Source organism: Elephas maximus, chromosome 19, assembly GCF_024166365.1.
Source record: "Elephas maximus indicus isolate mEleMax1 chromosome 19, mEleMax1 primary haplotype, whole genome shotgun sequence".
Classification (NCBI taxonomy): Eukaryota; Metazoa; Chordata; class Mammalia; order Proboscidea; family Elephantidae; genus Elephas; species Elephas maximus.
This window is the reverse complement of record NC_064837.1, coordinates 22,208,872-22,229,295: the sequence shown is the minus strand read 5'-3', so window position 1 is coordinate 22,229,295 and position 20,424 is coordinate 22,208,872. Positions and strand designations below refer to the sequence as shown.

The following is a 20,424-nucleotide window of genomic DNA, read 5'->3' as shown; positions in this document are numbered from 1 at the left end:
TTTCAGAAGTAGACTGCCGGGTCCTTCTCCCTAGTCTGTCTTAGTCTGGAACCTCAGCTGAAACCTGTCCTCCATGGGTAACCCTGCTGGTATCTGAATACCGGTAGCATAGTTTCCAGCATCACAGCAACACGCAAGCCCCCACAGTATCACAAACTGACAGACATGTCGGGGCTGGGAATGATAACTTGAAGAGGAATGGTGTTGCATTCATCATCAAAAAGGATATTTCAAGATCTATCCTGAAGTACAACGCTGTCAGCGATAGGATAATATCCATACGCCTACAAGGAAGACCAGTTAATACAACTATTATTCAAATTTATGCACCAACCACTAGGGCCAAAGATGAAGAAAGAGAAGATTTTTATCAGCTGCTGCAGTTTGAAATTGATCAAACATGCAATCAAGATGCATTGATAATTACTGGCGATTGGAATATGAAAGTTGGAAACAAAGAAGAAGGATCAGTAGTTGGAAAATATGGCCTTGGTGGCAGAAACAACACCAGAGATTGAATGATGGAATTTTGCAAGACCAACGACTTCTTCATTGCAAATACCTTCTTTCACCAACATAAATGGCGACTATACACATGGACCTCGCCAGATGGAACACACAAAAATCAAATTGACTACATCTGTGGGAAGAGACAATGGAAAAGCTCAATATCATCAGTCAGAACAAGGCCAGGGGCTGACTGTGGAACAGACCATCTATTACTCATATGCAAGTTCAAGCTGAAACTGAAGAAAATCAGAGCAAGTCCATGAGAGCCAAAATATGATCTTGAGTATATCCCACCTGAATTCAGAGACCACCTGAAGAACAGATTTGACGCATTGAACAGTAGTGACCGAAGACCAGATGAGTTGTGGAATGACATCAAGGACATCATCCATGAAGAAAGCAAGAGGTCACTGAAAAGACAGGAAAGAAAGACCAAAATGGATATCAGAGGAGACTCTGAAACTTGCTCTTCAGCGTCGAGCAGCTAAAGCAAAAGGAAGAATTGATGAAGTAAAACAACTGAACAGAAGATTTCAAAGGGCGTCTCGAGAAGACAAAGTAAAGTATTATAACGACGTGCAAAGAGCTGGAGATGGAAAACCAAAAGGAAAGAACATGCTCGGTGTTTCTCAAGCAGAAGAACTGAAGAAAAAATTCAAGCCTCGAGTTGTAATAGTGAAGGATTCCATGGGGAAAATATTAAACGACACAGGAAGCATCAAAAGAAGATGGAAGGAATACAGAGTCATTATACCGAAAAGAATTAGTTGATGTTCAACCATTTCAAGAGGTGGAATATGATCAGGAACTGATGATACTGAAGGAAGAAGTCCAAGCTGCTCTGAAGGCATTGGCAAAAAATAAGGCTCCAGGAATTGATGGAATATCAGTTGAGATGTTTCAACACACAGATGCAGCACTGGAGGTACTCACTCGTCTATGCCAAGAGATATGGAAGACAGCTTCCTGGCCAACTGACTGGAAGAGATCCGTATTTATGCCTATTCCCAAGAAAGGTGATCCAACTGAATGTGGAAATTATAGAACAATATCATTAATATCACACGCAAGCAAAATTTTGCTGAAGATCATTCAAAGACGGTTGCAGCAGTATATCGACAGGGAACTGCCAGAAATTCAGGCCGGTTTCAGAAGAGGACGTGGAACCAGGGATATCATTGCTGAAGTCAGATGGATCCTGGCTGAAAGCAGAGAATACCAGAAGGATGTTTACCTATGTTTTATTGACTATGCAAAGGCATTCGACTGTGTGGATCATAACAAACTATGGATAACACTGCGAAGAATGGGAATTCCAGAACACTTAATTGTGCTCATGAGGAACCTTTACATAGATCAAGAGGCAGTTGTTCGGACAGAACAAGGAGATACTGACTGGCTTAAAGTCAAGAAAGGTGTGCGTCAGGGTTGTATTCAGTCACCATATCTATTTAATCTGTATGCTGAACAAATAATACGAGAAGCTGGACTATATGAAGAAGAACGGGGCATGAGGATTGGAGGAAGACTCACTAACAACCTGCGTCATGCAGATGACACAACCTTGCTTGCTGAAAGTGAAGAGGACTTGAAGCATTTACTAATGAAGATCTAAGACCACAGCCTTCAGTATGGATTGCACCTCAACATAAAGAAAACAAAAATCCTCACAACCGGACCAATGAGCAACATCATGATAAACGGAGAAAAGATTGAAGTTGTCGAGGATTTCATTTTACTTGGATCCACAATCAACAGCCATGGAAGCAGCAGTCAGGAAATCAAAAGACACATTGCACTGGGTAAATCTGCTGCAAAGGACCTCTTCAAAGTGTTGAAGAGCAAAGATATCACCCTAAAGACTAAGGTGCGCCTGACCCAAGCCATGGTATTTTCAATCGCATCATATGCATGTGAAAGCTGGACAATGAATAAGGAAGAACAAAGAAGAAATGATGCCTCTGAATTGTGTATTGGCGAAGAATATTGAATATACCATGGACTGCCAAAAGAACGAAAAAATCTGTCTTGGAAGAAGTGCAGCCAGAATGCTCCTTAGAGCCAAGGATGGGGAGACTGTGTCTTATATACTTTGGACACGTTTTCAGGAGGGATCTATCCCTGGAGAAGGACGTCATACTTGACAGAGTACTGAGTCAGCGGACAAGAGGAAGACCCTCAATGAGGTGGACTGACACAGTGGCAGCAACAATGAGCTCAAGCATAACAATGATTGTAAGGATGGTGCAGGACTGGGCAATATTTCTTTCTGTAGTGCATAGGGTCGCTATGAGTTGGAACCAACTCGACAGCAACTAACAACAACACCAACAGGGTCGATCCTATTTTTTCTTCTATGAATGTCATGGTTTTTGGCTTTATATGTAGGTCTTTGATCCATTTAGAGTTAGTTTTTGTGTATGGTATGAGGTATGGGTCCTGTTTCTTTTTTTTTTTTTGCAGATGAACATACAGTTTTTCCAAGACCATTTGTTAAAAAGACCGTCTTTTCCCCATTTGATGGACTTTGGGCCCTTGTTGAAGATCAGGTGATCATAGGTGGATGGATTTACATCTGGGGTCTCAATTCTGTTCTATTGGTCAATGTACCTGTCATTGTACCAGTACCTGGCTGTTTTGATTACCATAGGTGTATTGTAGGTTCTGAGGTCAGCATACCATCTTTCAAAAGGAAAATCTTCAAGGAAAAGGATTGTGTTGGGATAAAAATAGCAATTACATTTTGGGAAATGAAAGATACTACTGCCTCAACACAATTCTTAAAAATCAGGAAAGGTATGTGTCAGGGTTGTATCCTTTCATGTACTTATTGAATCTGTATGCTGAGCAAATAAGCCGAGAAGCTGGACTATATGAAGAAGAACGCAGCATCAAAATTGGAAGAGGATTCATTAACAACCTGTGTTATGCAGATGATACAACTTTGCTTACTGAAAGTGAAAAGGAATTGAAGTACTTATGATGAAGATCAAAGACTACAGCCTTCAGTATGGATTACACCTCAATGTAAAGAAAACAAAAATTACAACTGGACCAATAAGCAACATCATGATAAACGGAGAAAAGATTGAAGTTACCAAGGATTTCATTTTACCTGGATACACAATCAACACCCAACAGAAGCAGCAGTCAAGAAATCAAAAGACATTGTATTGGGCATATTGGCTGCAAAAGACCTCTTTAAAGTGTTGAAAAGCAAAGACGTCACTTTGAGGACTAAGATGCACCTGACCCAAGCCATGGTGTTTTCAATCACCTTATATGCATGTGAAAGCTGGATGATGAATAAGGAAGACCAAGGAATTGATGCCTCTGAATTATGGCATTGGTGAAGGATATTGAATATACTATGGACTGCCAAAAGAATGAACAAATCTGTCTTGGAAGAAGTATGACCAGAATGCTTCTCAGAAGCAAGGATGGTGAGACTATGTCTCACATACTTTGGACATGTTATCAGGAGGGATCAGTCCCTGGAGAAGGGCATCATGCTCGGTAAAGTAGAGGGTCAGTGAAGAAGACAAAGACCTTCAATGAGATGGGACTGACACAGTGGCTGCAACAATGGGCTCAAGTATAACAATGATTGTGACGATGTCGCAGGACTGGGTAGAGTTTTGTTCTGTTGTACATGGAGTCACTATAAGTCAGAACCAACTCGACGGCACCTAACAATAACAACAACAAAAAAAAACCATTGAGTCATAGAAGAAATAAAATGTGAAATTAAAAAACTCTGAGAATCAAACAAAAATGAAAACACAACATATTAAAACCTTTGAGACATAGCAAAAGCAATACTCAGAGGGAAATTTATAGCAATAAACAACCTACATTAAAAAAGAAGAAAGATCCAAAAAAAAAAAAAGAAAGAAAAAGGAAGAAAGATCCAAAATCATTAACTTAAACTTAAAACTTGAACAAAGAGAAAAGAAAGGGAAAAGGAAGCCAAAAGCTATCAGAAAAAAAGAAACAATAAAGATCTGGGCAGAAATAAACAAAATTCAGAATAGAAAAACAACCGAAAGATGAACAAAACCAGAAGTTGGTTCTTTGAAAGGATCAATGAAATAGACAAACCACTGGCTAGACTGACAAAAGAAAAAAAAAAAAAAACAGAAAAGGGAAATAACCAAATTAAGAAATGAAATTGGTGACATTACAGCCAATTCAACAGAGATAAAGATTATAACTGATTACCATGAAAAATTATACTCCAATGAATTTGAAAACCTAGATGAAATGGACAAATTCCTAGAAATACTACCTACCTAAACTAACACTGAGGTAACAAACTTAAACAGACCTAATAAAAAAAAAAAAAAATTTTTTTTTTTTTTTTTTAGTACAAAATCAACAGCAGTGGGTAGTACAAAAGAAGAGAATGAAGATAGCATCAAAAAACTGCCAACAAAAAAAGAAAAGCCCAGGACCAGGTGGCTACACTGAAGAATTCTACTAAACATTCAGAATAGTTGACACCAGTCCTACTCAATCTCTTCAAAAACACAGAAGAAGGAATACTATTGAACTCTTTCTATGAAGCCAGAATAACCCCGATACCTACACAAGGCAAAGATACCACAAAAAAAAGAAAATTACAGACCAATATCCCTTATGAACATAAACATAAAAATTTTCAACAAAATTCTAGCCAACATACTTCAGCAACATATAAAAAAAAATCATACACCATGATCAAGTGGGATTCATACCAGGATTATAAGGGTGGTTCAATACAAGAAAATCAATCAAAGTAACCCATCACATAAATAAAACAACGGATAAGAACCATATGATCATATCAATCGATACATAAAAGGCATTTGATAAAATTCAACACCATTTCTTGATAAAAACACCCAGCAAAACAGGAACAGAGGGAAATTCCTCAGCGTAATTAAGGGCAAAACCAACAGCAACATCCTACTCAACAGAGAAAGGCTGAGAGCCTTCCCTTTGAGAATGGGACCAAGACAAGGATGCCCGTTATCACCACTCTTATTCAACAGTGTACTGGAAGTCCTAGCCAGAGCAATAAGACAAGAAAGAGAAATAAAAGGTATCTAAATCAGAAAGGAAGAAGTAAAAATATCTCTATTTGCAGATGACATGATCCTATACATAGAAGACCCTAAAGATTCTACAAGAAAACTGCTGGACCTAATAGAAGAATTTAACAACATTGCAGGGTACAAGATCAACACACAAAAATCAGTTGGGTTCCTCTAAACTCAAGAAAATGATACCATTTATTATAGCCCCCAAAACGATCAAATACCTAGGAATTAACCTAATCAAGGATATGAAAGACTTATATAGTGAAAATTATAAAATACTACTACTAGAGACTGTAAGAGACCAACAAAAATGGAAAGACATCCCATGCACATGGCCTGGAAGATTTAATATAGCGAAAATGTCAATTCTACCTAAAGCGATCTACAGATACAATGCAATCCCAGTGTAAACCCCAACAACATTCTTTACTGACATGGAAAAACTAATAAGCAACTCATATGGAAAGGAAAGAAACCTGGAATAGTTAAAGCAGTATCAAAGAAAAAAAAAAAAAAAACGAAGCAGGAGGCTTCACACTCCCCGATATCAAAACATACCATACAGCCAGTATAATCAAAACAGCCTGGTATTGGTTCAACCACAGACACACAGACCAGTGGAACAGAACTGAGAATTCAGAATTAAACCCAGCCATCTATGGACAACTGATTTTCGACAAGGGATTAAAGTCCATTCGGTGGGGCAGAAAAAGACTGTTTAATAAATGGTGCTGGCAAAACTGGATATCCACCTGCAGAAAAAGCATACCTCACACTGTCCACAAAAACCAACTCAAAATGGATCAAAACTCTAAATGCTAAGCCAGAACCATAAAACTCCTGGAAGAAAACTGTGGGACCTAATCTTCTGTAAAAATAGAATAACAAACTTTACAACAAATACACAAATAGAAGATCAAATAGACAAATGGGGCCTCATCAATATAAAAGCTTATGCTCATCAAAAGACTTCATGCAAAGCATAAAGAGACAACCTACAGACTGGGAAAAAAATCTTCGGAAATGACTTACCCATAAGGATCTAATCTCTAAAATCTATACATAACTGCAACAATGAAAAGACAAACAACCCAATCACAAAATGGGCAAAGAACGTGAACACAGCCTTCACCAAAGAAGATATCCAAACAGCCAACAAACATATGACAAGATGTTCACGATCATTAGCCATTCAAGAGACGCAAATCAAGACTACAATGAGCTATCATCTTACTCTAGCTAAGATGGAATTAATAAAAATAAAACAACAAATAACAAAAGTTGATGAGGATGTGGGGAGACTGGAACCCTTATACACTGCTGGTGGCACTGTAAAATGGTACAACCACTATGGAAAACGGTATGGCACTTTCTCAAAAAGCTAGAAATAGAAATACCTTATGATCTAGCAATTCCACTCCTAGGAATATACCCCAGAGACATAAAAGTAATGACACGAACAGACATATGCACATCCGTGTTCATAGCTGCTTATTCACAATAGCAAATAAATAGAAACAACCAAAGTGCCCATCTATGGATGGATGGATAAGCAAATTGTGGTTCATACATGCAGTGAAATACTCCACAAACATAAAAGAACAATGATGAGTCCATGAAACACTGTAACATGGACAGACCTGGAGGCTATAATGCTAACTAAGTCAAGCATATAAAGGCAAATACTGTATGATTCCTCTTTCATAAGAAGACAAGAATAGGTAACTATAGAGAGACCAATGTTCATTGGTAGTTATTGGGGGAGGGAAGGAGTACACTTTAGACAGTAGAGACTTGTTATTTTTGGTGATGGGAAAAGTTGCACTGAATGTGAGGGATGTAGTGAGCACAGCACAGCCAAAGTAAAAATGAGTGAGCACGTATGGATGGGTACTGGCAAACTAGTATACGGGTAGGTACAGTTGTGTACATAGGTGAAAAGAGAATTATCTGTCCAACCAGAAATGAAATCTGTTGCCATCCAGTCGATTCTGACTCATAGCCACCCTACAGGACAGAGTAGAACTGCCCCATAGAGTTTCCAAGGAGCTCCTGGTGGATCTGAACTGCCGACCTTTTGGTTAGCAGCCATAACTCTTAAACACTATGCCACCAGGGTTTCCAGAAGTATCTATGGGTACGTGTAAATACCAATATGTGGATGCAGGCCCACATAGTCACTGAAGACACCAATATGGATACTCCTCAAATATAACCAAACACCTTCCAAGATTGGTTTTTTGGGTTTGAAGGCTGGGACTATAGTTTCATGGGACAACGCAGTCAGTTGGCATAACAGAGTTAGAAAAAATCATGATCTGCATCCTAGTGAAGTGAGTAGCATCTGGAGTCTTAAAAGCTTATGAGCGGTCACCTAAGACACAACCACGGGTCTCTACTTGCCGGGAGCAAAATAGTAAGAAGGCAACCAAAAGCTCAGAGAAGAAACAAGTCTACGTGTACCACAGCCTCATCTAATCTGGAACCAGAAGAACTAGATGGTACCCAGCTACCACCACTGACCGTTCTAACCGGGGTCACAATAGTTGGTCCTGGATAGAACGGGAGAAAAATATGGAGCAAAACTTAAATTCTTATTTGAAAACAAAACAAAAAAACAAACTGGAACAGTAGGCAACAGAACAGAGGACTCCCCAGTACTATCACCTTGAGACACTTTTTAAACCTATAACCGAGCCAATCCCCTGAGATATCCTTTCAGCAACATGGCAGAGTGGCACACAAAATAAAGCGTATTACCCATAAAATTGGTGCTGTACTTAAAAACCATCTGTATGAGACCAAAAGGTTAAAATTACCCAAAAGCAAAGATGAGGAGACAAGGGGGGGCCAAGAAACTAGATTACTGGAAAAGTAACAAACAGAACACAATTAAAGAGAATGTTGACACATGGTGATAAATGTAACTAATGTCACTGAACAGTTTGTGTGGAAACTGTCAAATGGGAACCTAACTTGCTGTACAAGCTTTCACCAAAAATTCAATAAAATATTATTTAAAAAAAAGAAAGAAGTCAAACAATGTATTGCATTGGGCAAATCTGCTGCAAAAGACCTCTTTAGAGTGTCAAAAAGCAAAGATGTCACTTTGAAGACTAACGTATGACTGATCCAAGCCATGGTACTTTCAATTGCCTCATATGCATGCAAAAGATGGACAATGAATAAGGAAGATCGAAGAAGAATTGATGCATTTGAATTATGGTATTGGTGAAGAACACTGAATACACCATGAACTGCCAGAAGAATGAACAAATTGTCTTGGAAGAAGTACGGCCAGAATGTTCCTTAGAAGTAGGGATGGCGAGACTTTGTCTCACATACTTTGGACCTATTATTAGGAGGGACCAGTCCCTGGAGAAGAACATCATGCTTGGTAAAGTAGAGGGTCAGTGAAAAAGAGGGAGACCCTCAACAAGATGGATTGACACAGTGGCTGTAACGATGGGTTCAAACACAGCAATGATTATGAGGATGGTGCAGGACCGGGCAGTGTTTTGTTCTATTGTACATAAGGTCACTGTGAGTCAGAATATGAATTACACACATATATATAAATATATGTAATTTTCATATACATATGTGTAGTTTGGAGCCCTAGTGGCGCAATGGTTAAGAGCTTGGCTGCTAACCAAAACATCAGCAGTTCAAATCCACTGGCCATGCATTGGAAACCCTATGTGGCAGTTCTACACTGTCCTACAGAACCAACTCGACGGCAATGGGTTTTTTGGGGGGGGGGTTATGTGTAGTTGATGCATATTATAGATCATCTTTTTAATAGGAAGCCCCCCCCCAAAAAAAGCCCAAAGTACAGTTTAATTAAAGTTAAAAGAGTCATTTGGTATTCTGTAGACAAAACCATTTACCTAAGACAACAACCATTTAACTCAGTTGAGTGTTAAAAAAAAAAAAAGTTGATTTCATTGATTACATGTCCCAGCTATTAAGACGATATTAGGGATAGTCAAATAAAACAAAACAAAAAGATGGGCTTGGCAGCTATATTTTAACTTTACTTGAAAAAGGCTTTAACCTTAATATCAACTGCTTTTTCTTTCTTTCTTTTTTTTTTTCAATGAAGAACTAGGTTTTTTGATTTTGAAGGTTTCTGAAACACATACTGTGAAGAATTGTTTATTATGGGACATACAGTTATGATCTTAGTTTGGAAGAACCCAGTTCATAATGACAAAAAGGAATAATAACAATAGCTACTAGTTGTTAATATCTATTACTGTAATACACATTTAAACTTTATATCACAAATCCTCGTGAAAAACAATACAATATTCTTGTTCCTATTTTATTCTTACGGAAATGGGCTCAAAGAAGCTACATATCTTTTCCAAAGCCTGCAAAAGGACAAAAAGTATGGTTCCTTATTCATTCCTTCTACCAAAAGTTAATGAGCGCCTTCTATATGCCAGAATTCTAGGATACAATCATGAACACGAGAGAGGCTGTCCTTGCCATAGTTAAAAAAAAAAAAACAAAAACAGACAGACAAGTAACGTTTAACAATAAAGTTTTGGAAGTGCTGTGAAGGTGAAGGAGAGAGTTCTGTTAGAGCGCTAAGTGAGAATTTTTTCACTGAAGAGTAAGGATTTTGTAAGCAAAGGTGGCTCATACCAGTTATGTGTTTCCAGCAGTCTCTAAATTTCCTGATCTTTTGTTTGGTGTTTCAGCAGAACAGCTGTTTTAGGGCTGGGTTAGGTAATTGATAACAGGTTCTTTTTTCTCTCTCCAAATGGCTGCTAGGCTTGGGGAAATTCCCAGTGAATAATTAACACCAGAATAGTCTGCCAGCTATGTTTATTAATATATTCCTTCTGCCTCAGGATGGTGGAATAGTAGTGAGTCAGAGAGGCAAGTAGATGAGTTGTTGCTTAATAAATATTCATTGAATGAATGAACCAAGACGATTAGTACCTTTAAACAGGGTTTTCCAAGTGGCATCTAATACCTGTGACTTTAGGTAATCACCCTGGCTGAGTCAGATCTGAACTACTGATTCAGAGAGGGGAAGCTTCCATTTCTAATTCCATACTAATTTGTATTTACTGGTATCTGAAGTCTGACAATTTCTCTTCTGGCTTTTCCTCAGTAAGTGATCTTAATACTATATGACATAAGGGGTGTCGGTCATAGCATGGACTTAGAGAAGTTGAGCTGTGAGTTTTTGTAAAATTAAAATGTAATTTAGATAAATAATAGTGAAAGTACCATCACTCTACATCTTTGCCTGGTGCTTAATATTTGTTACAGCTTTCCTATACACTATTTTATTTGCTTTTTACAACAATTCTATTGGATAGATGGGCAGGCCTTATTCTAATCTTACAGATGACGAAACTGAACCTGGCATAATGAGAGATGGGACAGAATTAAAATCAGGTCTTTTTACTCTTAGTTCATTGCTCTTTCCCTCTATTATACTGCTGGACTGGATGTCCAGGTCTATCCTGATGACTCCTTTGTGTATATAAAACCAACACTGTAGACTTAGAGTCTACAAAACCAAAACCAAACCCAGTGCCGTCGAGTTGATTCCGACTCACAGCGACCCTATAGCACAGAGTAGAACTGCCCCAGAGTTTCCAAGGAGTGCCTGGCAGATTCGAACTGCCGCCCCTTTGGTTAGCAGCCGTAGCACTTAACCACTATGCCACCAGGGTTTCCGTTGTACAGATAGGTTAGAAAATATTTTTATGCCTATAGTTTATCTATGTTTCTTGTTTAACCACAATTTGAAGGACAGCTGCTGCTTTGGGATAAATTTTCAGTTTTACCTGGGGAATCTTTTGTTTTTCAGAAACCCTGATCTCTAAGCACCTGATGAAAACACGGCAAACATTTTAAACTACCTTTTCTGAAGCCCAGTATTCTATAAGTAGTACTAATATTCAACATAGAAGTTTTGTTAAATGCTCTTTACCATCTCCACCAGATGGTTCACTCATCACTTTTTGAGATAATTAAATATCAATGTTGTCAGTGATATGAAGATACTGGCAATTTACGAGTTCACTTGGGTTATAATGAGACATCTTTCTGTAGTGAGCTATTTCCTTTAAAGTATGTTTAAGACATGAACATACACACAGGGGATACGTGTATTATTTTCAGGGTAAAAGAAATCATGTACATGAGTTTCCTAAAGTTTATACTGCATAAACCCACAAGGAGAAGGAAAAAAAAAAAAAAAAAAAAGCTTGACCTTGTATTGAACTCAGTAGTTCTGAATGACATGTTCATAAAAAACCTTTTCTAATAGCCTCTTCTCATTTCATCCAAGACAAATAACTTGTGGTGAACAAGAAGGAAAGTATATTAACTTTATTAAGTTTTTATGTTCCCTGAAACTTCCTGGAGGAAGATGAGATTCTAATTTGGGGTTTGGGAGGATGGGCCAATCTTTGGTTCTGATTTGTAGGTTACTTTTTGGGAGAAGGTAACAGCACTATAAAAAGTTAATCATCAGGTCATGAATTACCTTTAAAGCTGTAAGGTGCCTGATGCTGCACAAGCCTCCCTAGTTTCAATTCATACACTTCTCACTCATTCTACTCAGTAATTTAATCATTAGGTAATGTGCACCTATGAAGTGCCAAGCCATGGCCTGGACCTCGGGAATATAAAAATAAGAAATGCATGGGAGACAGCAGCTTAGGGGGGAGACAGACAAGAGTCTAGCCTTTCTTCAAGAGAGATCTGTGAATTATTATGAATTTTTCATTGCTAATCTTACTTACCAGACTCCTGCAAAAATCAACACAGTTTGAGAGTAGAATAGCAAATTCACTAAAACATTTTTATCAATGAATGTAGTTTTATTCTGTGAATATGCCTTTCTTTTTTTGATATATGGTTATCTTCTATTTGTAAATTCTGATTTTTTGTTGTTGTTGATGGAAAGAAAAGAAAATCCTTAATATATAACGACTCTCCCATCCTAGATGAGTAACCCTCGTGGTGAAGTGGTTAAGAGCTTGGAAACTAACTAAAAGGTTGAAAATTTAAATCCACCAGCTGCTTCTTAGAAACCCTATGGGGCAGTTATACTCTGTCCTATAGGGTCACTGTGAGTAGGAATCAACTCCATGGCAATGGGTTTGATTTTTTTGTGTGTGTCATAGATGTATGCATTCAAACTCCTTCCCTGGGTTTCCTTGGCTGCACTGCTTTGTCTGAAGGGTAGGGCTTTATCCTGAGACAATACCACTTGATGGTTTTGTTAAGTCGGTAAAGGCAGTGCCAACACAAGTCATCGGTACTCTCTCCCTGCCCCTGAGTTGTGCACAATTCAGCTTGGTTTTAATTTTAAACATAATCTGGAAAAAGTTCTTTAAATGCCTCAGAAACTCTATGGTAGGGGGGAAGAGAGTAGGCCTCACAGGAGTTTGGGTCATGAGCAGCTGCTAGAAGCAGGCTCTCGTTAGTAGAATCCACACGTCGGCCTCTATAAACTCCTCCCAGCAGCAGCCTGGCACAGTTTTCAAGGCTCACCCGTGTTATAACATATATTAGAACTTCATTCCTTTTACAGCTGAATAATATTCCACTCTAGGTATATATCACATAAGTCAAATAAGCCAGAAACAAAAGAAACCATAGTGTATGATCCCACTCACGTGAGGTATTTAGAACAGGAATATTCACAGAGACAGAAAGTAGAACAGAAGTTACCAGGGGCCAGGACAAAACCAAAACCAAATCAGCTTCTGTCCGATCAATTCCAACTCATGGTGACCTCACGTGTTTTAGGTTTTCAGTTGCTGTGAACTTTCGGAAGTAGATTGCCAGGCCTTTCAGAGGGAATGGGTAGTGGGGAGTTATTGTTTTAATGAATAGAGGTTCCGTTTGGGATAATAAAAAAAGACCTGGAAATGGACAGTAATGATGGTTATACAACACTGTGAATGTATTTAATGCCACTGAATTGTACACTTGGGAGTGGTTAAAATGACGAAGTTTATGTATATTTTACCACAATGAAAAAATTTTAAAATGCTTTTCATGGTTAAAAAAAAAAAAAAAAAACAAGAAAAAAGAGGAAAAGCCACAATCCCACAGCTGCCCACATCCTACTTCCCTTGTGGTGGAGGAATTCTCCCTCAGACCTTTTCAGTCTGGAATATGAAATTTCTGCTTAACACGGACCTTGGTAATGGGACTGAGGATGCAGCTGGAAATAAAGTATCATAACTCTCATTTCCAGGATGCATTCCTTAAGAGTCTATACTCACAAGTCATGTAGCTAAGAGGATTTCATTACTGCTAAATAGTCAGCAGTGATAAGTATTTGACAGTTCATTAGACTTTGGGCTTTCATAATACAGGAAAACAACTTTTCTAAAAGTTTAGCAAGTCAAGGATGGAGGGAAAATTTATTTTATTTTTGTTTTTGCTTACTCCATGAAGAGTAACATCTGAAAAGAAGGAAAAATTATTCACTTAGCTTTTAAAAGATGAAACCTAATTTCATTATGACTACGATAATAGGAGTTACTTTCAGATTACAGAATATGCCAAAACCAAAAAAAAAATCCAAACCCGTTGCTATCGAGTTGATTCCGACTCAGAGAGAGTCTATGAACACATTCTTCAGAGAGAAAAAGTACTTCAGTGAAATGAAAATTCTTACTGCTGGCAAGTGGCCAGGGAAAGAGCCTTTAAAAGTGTGCACTTAGTATATCAAAGGGGCTACTCCATACAGTGGCAAGAACTCAAGAGAGGATGAGCGGACGGCTCAATACATCCCCCTGGTGGCCACATCCAACTGTTTATCAACAACAGATAATTCTCTACTCTGGACAGGAAGATGTAACCTACCTACGTGGTGGGAGGTGCACAGTGAAGAGCAAAAGATGAACAGTTTCAATGTGATCAGTTAGAGCCAGTTTTTAATACATGGAAAGCTCTATTTTTGTAAAAACAAAACAAAAGCAAAACACTCCACAACATATCCTGTTATAAGCTCAATAAGTATTGGGCTCCTCCAGGAAATGTTAAGCTCGTATTTCTATTTCTTAAAACAGAAAAGCAGGGCGATGGAGCATCCTGTCAACATCTTACTATCAAATGATTCAGGAAAAAAAGTTCTTTGCATGTCTTTCTCCTTAGTCTTCCAACTTTTCTGTAAGTTTGAGACTGTTTCCAAATTTTAAAAAAAGATTATAAAAAGATGAGGACTAAATTATCAGCTCGTATTTACAGTGGACCTTCCTCTTTCTCTTTTTTTTTTTTCCTCTTTCTCACTGTCTTTTTTTTAAGTACAATCTCAGATTCTCTAGATGAATATACTCCTTAACTAGAACATATATTGAGGCAGAAATACATTTGTCCTCTTTTCACAGTCAAAAAAAAAAAAATGGGCACCATTATGATACTTAACGCCATAGAAAAATTATTTCACCAAATAGGCTGAAATTAAAGGAAGATGAAGCCATATCTCAAAGGTAAAAAATACACAGAGCAAATACAAGAAAAAGAAAACTTGACAAGGTACCAAAGACAGAGATCTGGAGGTAAGATGTGGTCACAAATTGAATGAATTAGTAACACAATGCCATTGTGAAATTCTCTCTTACACAAGGACATGTCCTGATTCTGTTTTATTTCAACTGTCTTCAAGCCGTCTCCACTTGAATATTGCCCTGTTTCACATGCCCAAAAGTGAACTCTTTATGTCTTACCACACGAGTTCTCTTTCTCAAGTATATCATTTCTAGCATCAGTATCAACATTCTTCTATTCTCATTCACTCATCATTCATTCAACAAGCATTTACTGAGTGCCAAATACATGGTAATTGCAGTCCTTGCCTTCACACTACTCTCCGGTGGTGAATGCCAACCACTGTGGTAAATGTTACGATGCCTACAGGAGCATATAGCAGGGGTGTCTAACTCAGACTGCAGGCCCCAGAGCTGCTTTCCCGAGGAGACAGTACCTGAGCTAAATTTTAAAGTTTGAATTTTTAGTAGGAATTAGGCTAAAAATGGGGAAAACTAAGGAAGGAACCTGTACAAAGGAACCAATATGCAAGAGACCTGTTCGGGGGAACTGGCTGGATCATAGAATTTAAGGGGGCTCTGATAAGAGATGAGGCTGGAAACATAGGCAGGGGTCAGAAAATGAAGGCTCTTGACTGACATGCTAAGAGTTTGAATTTTTACACTGAAAGGGGCATAATGAGATCTATATTTTAGAAAGATTATCGATGGTATTATGGAGAATGAATCTTGGGGAGGAGGGAGAACGAGTCAGGTGGGGGATTTTGAGACCAGAGGCAGGGAGACCAGGCTCTTGTAATTCTTCAGGTAGGAATCTTCAAGTCTTTTCTCTCTTTCATATCATATATTCAAATCTATCCATAAGTCCATATTCCTTGGATTTGTCTTTTCCTTTCCATTGTCTCCACCTCTAGTCATTTGCCTAATTTATTTCAACAGCTTCCTCAGTAGTTTTCTTGCCTCCTCTCAAACTGCATTAACACTGCCAGGCTCTTTTCTGCCAGTCGTGCCATTCTTCTACATGAAGAGCTATCAAATTAAAACTCCTCTGTTTTTAAGAAACAGATAATTATCTTCTCACTGTCCCTGAATCACACCATATTCCAGACTTCTGAGGATATCCTTCCACTCTCTCTACCCTCCTATATTTGTAATGCTTTTCTTTTCTTCTGTTCTTCTACCTAAGTCACACTCATTCATCAAGACTCAGGTCTTACAAGAGATTTTCTGAGACTCCTCTGGCCCACATGACTCTCCCTCCATCCCCTGTGTGGCAAATTTTGTTTTCATTGCTAGGTTTGAAGTTCCTTGGAGAACAGACCATGTTTTCAAAGGTGAAGAGGAAGAATCTAGGCTTAAAAACACGAGAGATTTTGGGTTGAACGTGAAAAATAATTTCTTCACTTTCAGAGAAATTAAAAAAAAATTGGTGACTAAATTTTACATATATGATGTGTGTAAATAAATACACACACAGGTATACACGTGCACTATATATAAAATAGTATATCTTTATTTAAACGCATATATTTATATTTATGTATACTTTTTATACATATACATACATGTGTATATACACACACATATATATATAATATTTGTCACCAGTTTTGATATATAGCTTGAGTTGAGTGAGAAAAGTAAAATTTGTCCTGAATGACTTAAGCATCCTTTTTTTTTTTTTAAACCAAAAGGACAATTTCTCCCCGATCATTGAAACAATATTACAGTACAATACAATGACTTGCTGACCCCAAAGCTGAGTCCCTAATAGTCACTCCTTTTCTCTTTATACAATTCTTAGGCTGGGTTTGGTACTCACAGGAATGGAAGGATTCTGCTATAATTAAAGTATTTCTTTTCTAAATTTAGATCCTAAAGGACTTTGTTTCCTACTATAAAGACTCAACTTAAAAAAAGACATCTCAGGACTTCACAGATTTATTTCAGTGGCATATTTTTCTTTTCTTCATTGATTATCTTACAATTTTATTATGTTGAACTACATGACATTGCCATTTATAAGTCAAAACACTGAATATTGGCATTTTATGTGGTTTAGTCTTATTGTTACCTTCCTGGCTGTTCCCTAGTCAGCAAAGTGTGTATGTCATCACACAAGAAGAAGGAAAGCTATGAGCTCATGAATATGCAACAGGAAGACTGGCACTGAATTTCACCTATTTTCACCAAAAAGTTAATAATACACAACCTGATTTTAAGTTCCGTAATCATGTTATCTTTTTATGCCTATCATCTGAGAAAGACAAAACATTGCCAGAATTTAAGTATCCGAAAAAGGATAGTGTGACATGAATACACTGGTTTTTAAAGATATCATATCAAAAACCAAACCAAACCTGTTGCCATTGAGTTGATTCTGACTCATAGCGACACTACAGGACAGAGGAGAACTACCCCACAGAGTCTCCAAGGAGCAGCTGGTAGATTCAAACTGCCGACCTTTTGGTTAGCAGCTGAGCTCTTAACCACTGCACCACCAGGACCCCAAAGGTATCATAGTTTAGGGTAATTATATTGAAAGATTAATTTAATTTATGACTTTTCCAATAAATGACATTTGGTTAAAGTAAGAGATTACTAATGCAATGCCTTTTTTATTACCTGGAACTGGTATCTAGTTTTAAAGATATGCTGTTTGCTATTCAAATTCCCTTCTACAAATCACATTCGAACCCACAAACTGACAAGATGAGTTCAGGCATGCTCAATGAAAAGACAGTAACTCAATGTTGGTTTACTGAATGGTAAATGATTGAGAAAGTGAGGACAATCTGTAAGCAGCCAAACCCACAAAAATCAACCTCTTACACACCATTTAGCTCCAAGGGGCATTCAATTGGCAGTAAAAGAAGTTTCTTTGCTTTGAGTCAGACTACAGCCATTAGATTTAGGAACAGCCTGGCAAACACACTGAATGTAAAATTTAAAACAGGCTATCAAGCCTTGTATTTTTTTAAAACGGGTACTACTAAATTTTTCTTCACTTCTTATTTCTTTAAGTGATCCTTTTCCCGTAAATAGAAGAGGTCTAAAAAAACCCTCTGCTGGTCATATTAATGATTTACTGCCAGCAATTTTAAAAACAGGGGTCTTCGTGATAATGGCTTGACAATTGAGTGCTGTAAGAGAATAGTCTGAACTTGCCTCATCATTATGTAATGTTTTGAACAATTATTATTCCAATGGATGCCAAGTCAATAGGTAAAGCTTAAAATTAACTCAGAAATCTTTAAATTTGACCTATCAGAAATTTTAATAATTCTTTGGAATCCTTTTTTCATTCTAATGGGAATAAGGTTATGATGCCTCAAAAAATTCAGCTAAAATTTTCTTCTGGATTTCTATCTCTTAGCCCTACGGAAAAGAGTGACATTTCACTATCAGATCTTCCCTAAGAGGTGGTGAAAAATTAAGCTTTAAAGCCAAAATTCGTGTGATAACCAAGACAGCAAAAATGTAGCCAATAACCTCGGTTACTAATTAAACTGTATTAAGTTGTAATTTAAAGGAGAGAGCTATCTTGAGGGACACCTAGGTCAACAGGCATAACATAGTTCATAAAGAAGATGTTCTACACCCTACTTTGGTGAGTAGCATCTGGGGTTGTAAAAGCTGGCAAGAGGCCATCTAAGATACAACTATTGGTCCCATCTCATCTGGAGCAAATAAGAATGAAGAAAACCAAAGACACAAAGAAAATACTAGCCCAAAGGCCTAAAGGACCACATGAACCACAGCCTCCACTCCAGCCTGAACTCAGAAAAACTAGATGGTGCCCAGCTACCACAACCGATTGCTCTAACAGGGATCATAATAGAGAGTATCAGACAGAGTGTGGAAGAAAAATGTGGAACAAAATTGAAATTCACACACACACACAAAAAGGCTCGAGTTACTGGCCTGACAGAGACTGGAGGGACCCCCAAGACAATGGCCCCTGGACACCCTGCCACTAAAGCCACTCCTAAAGCCCACTTTTCAGACAAAGATTAGACAGGTCTATAAAACAAACAATAACACACATGAGGAATGTTCAACCAAGTATATGATACCAAATGGGCAACTCCTGCTCAAAAGCAAGTCGAGAAGGTAAGAAAGGACAGGAAAACTGGACGAATGGACATAGGGAACCCTGGGTGGAAAGGGGAGAGTGCTGTCACATTGCAGGGATTGCAACCAATGTCACAAAACAAATTTGTGTATAAATTGAATGAGAAACTAGCTTGTGCTGTAAACTTTCACGCAAAGCACCATTAAAAAAAAAAAGGAGGGAGCTATAAATGAACAGGGGAGTCCTGGTGGCACAGTGGTTAAAAGTTTGGCTGCTAACCAAAAGGTCGGCAGTTTGAATCCACCAGCTGCTCCTTGGAAACCTTATGGGGAAGTTCTACTCTGTCCTATAGGGTCACCATGAGTTGGAATTGACTCGATGGCAATGGGTTTATACATCAATAGGAGTCCCTGGGTGATGCAAATGGTTAAGTGCTCAAATACCAGCTGAAAGTTTGGCAGTTAAAACCTACCCAGAGGTGCCCTGGGTCACAGTCTTGAAAACCCTAAGGAGCAGCTCTACTCTGCACACATGACATCACCATGAGTTGGAATCAACTTGATGGCCACTAACAACAACAACATACCATCAACAAATACCGAACAATCATTAAGGAGGCATTCCATTTAGCCAGCTTTTCCACAGTAAGCATGCTTTTTGTATTCTTCCTCTGAATCATCCAGAATAGCTCATTTCATTCGGTTCATAGGACAGAAGTTCGATAACATTTGAATGACTATCTAGAACTTACTGTAACTGTTTCTTGTGGGAAGGGGTTGCTTTGAAAAAAACATTTAAAAGAGATAAGAGAAATGTTATTATACACCTCCTAGGTTTCTCCCATAATTGTATTCTTTTAAATGGCAGCAGGTATAACAACATACCCACTATTCCATGACAGGGAAAAAGAAATATCACTGTATTTTAAAGGATTGGGTAGGCTAGTCAGTATATATTTTGTATTTAGGAAATGAAATATTAACCAATCTGTAAAAATTGTCAAAATACATCAGATTGAGGGACAAACATAAGTACAAAACTGAAGACTAAAATGTTCTTCAGTTGATATTTTCCTAAACGGTAAGGAAAATTTGCTTATTACCCAAGATAGTTCTTGATCTAGGTCAAAACTGGACCAAATTGACCTTTGTGCATATTTTTAAAGCAATCCACCATTTTAAATTGAAAGGTTGGCAGTTTGAATCTACCCAGAGGTACC

General features: G+C 37.9%; 1 protein-coding gene across 2 annotated transcripts in view; it reads right to left on the bottom strand.

The window, feature by feature from the left end:
- Positions 1 to 20,424, bottom strand: part of SSH2 (slingshot protein phosphatase 2) — a 267,882-nt gene that overhangs the window by 116,251 nt on the left and 131,207 nt on the right. The gene's annotated exons all lie outside the window — the stretch shown is intronic.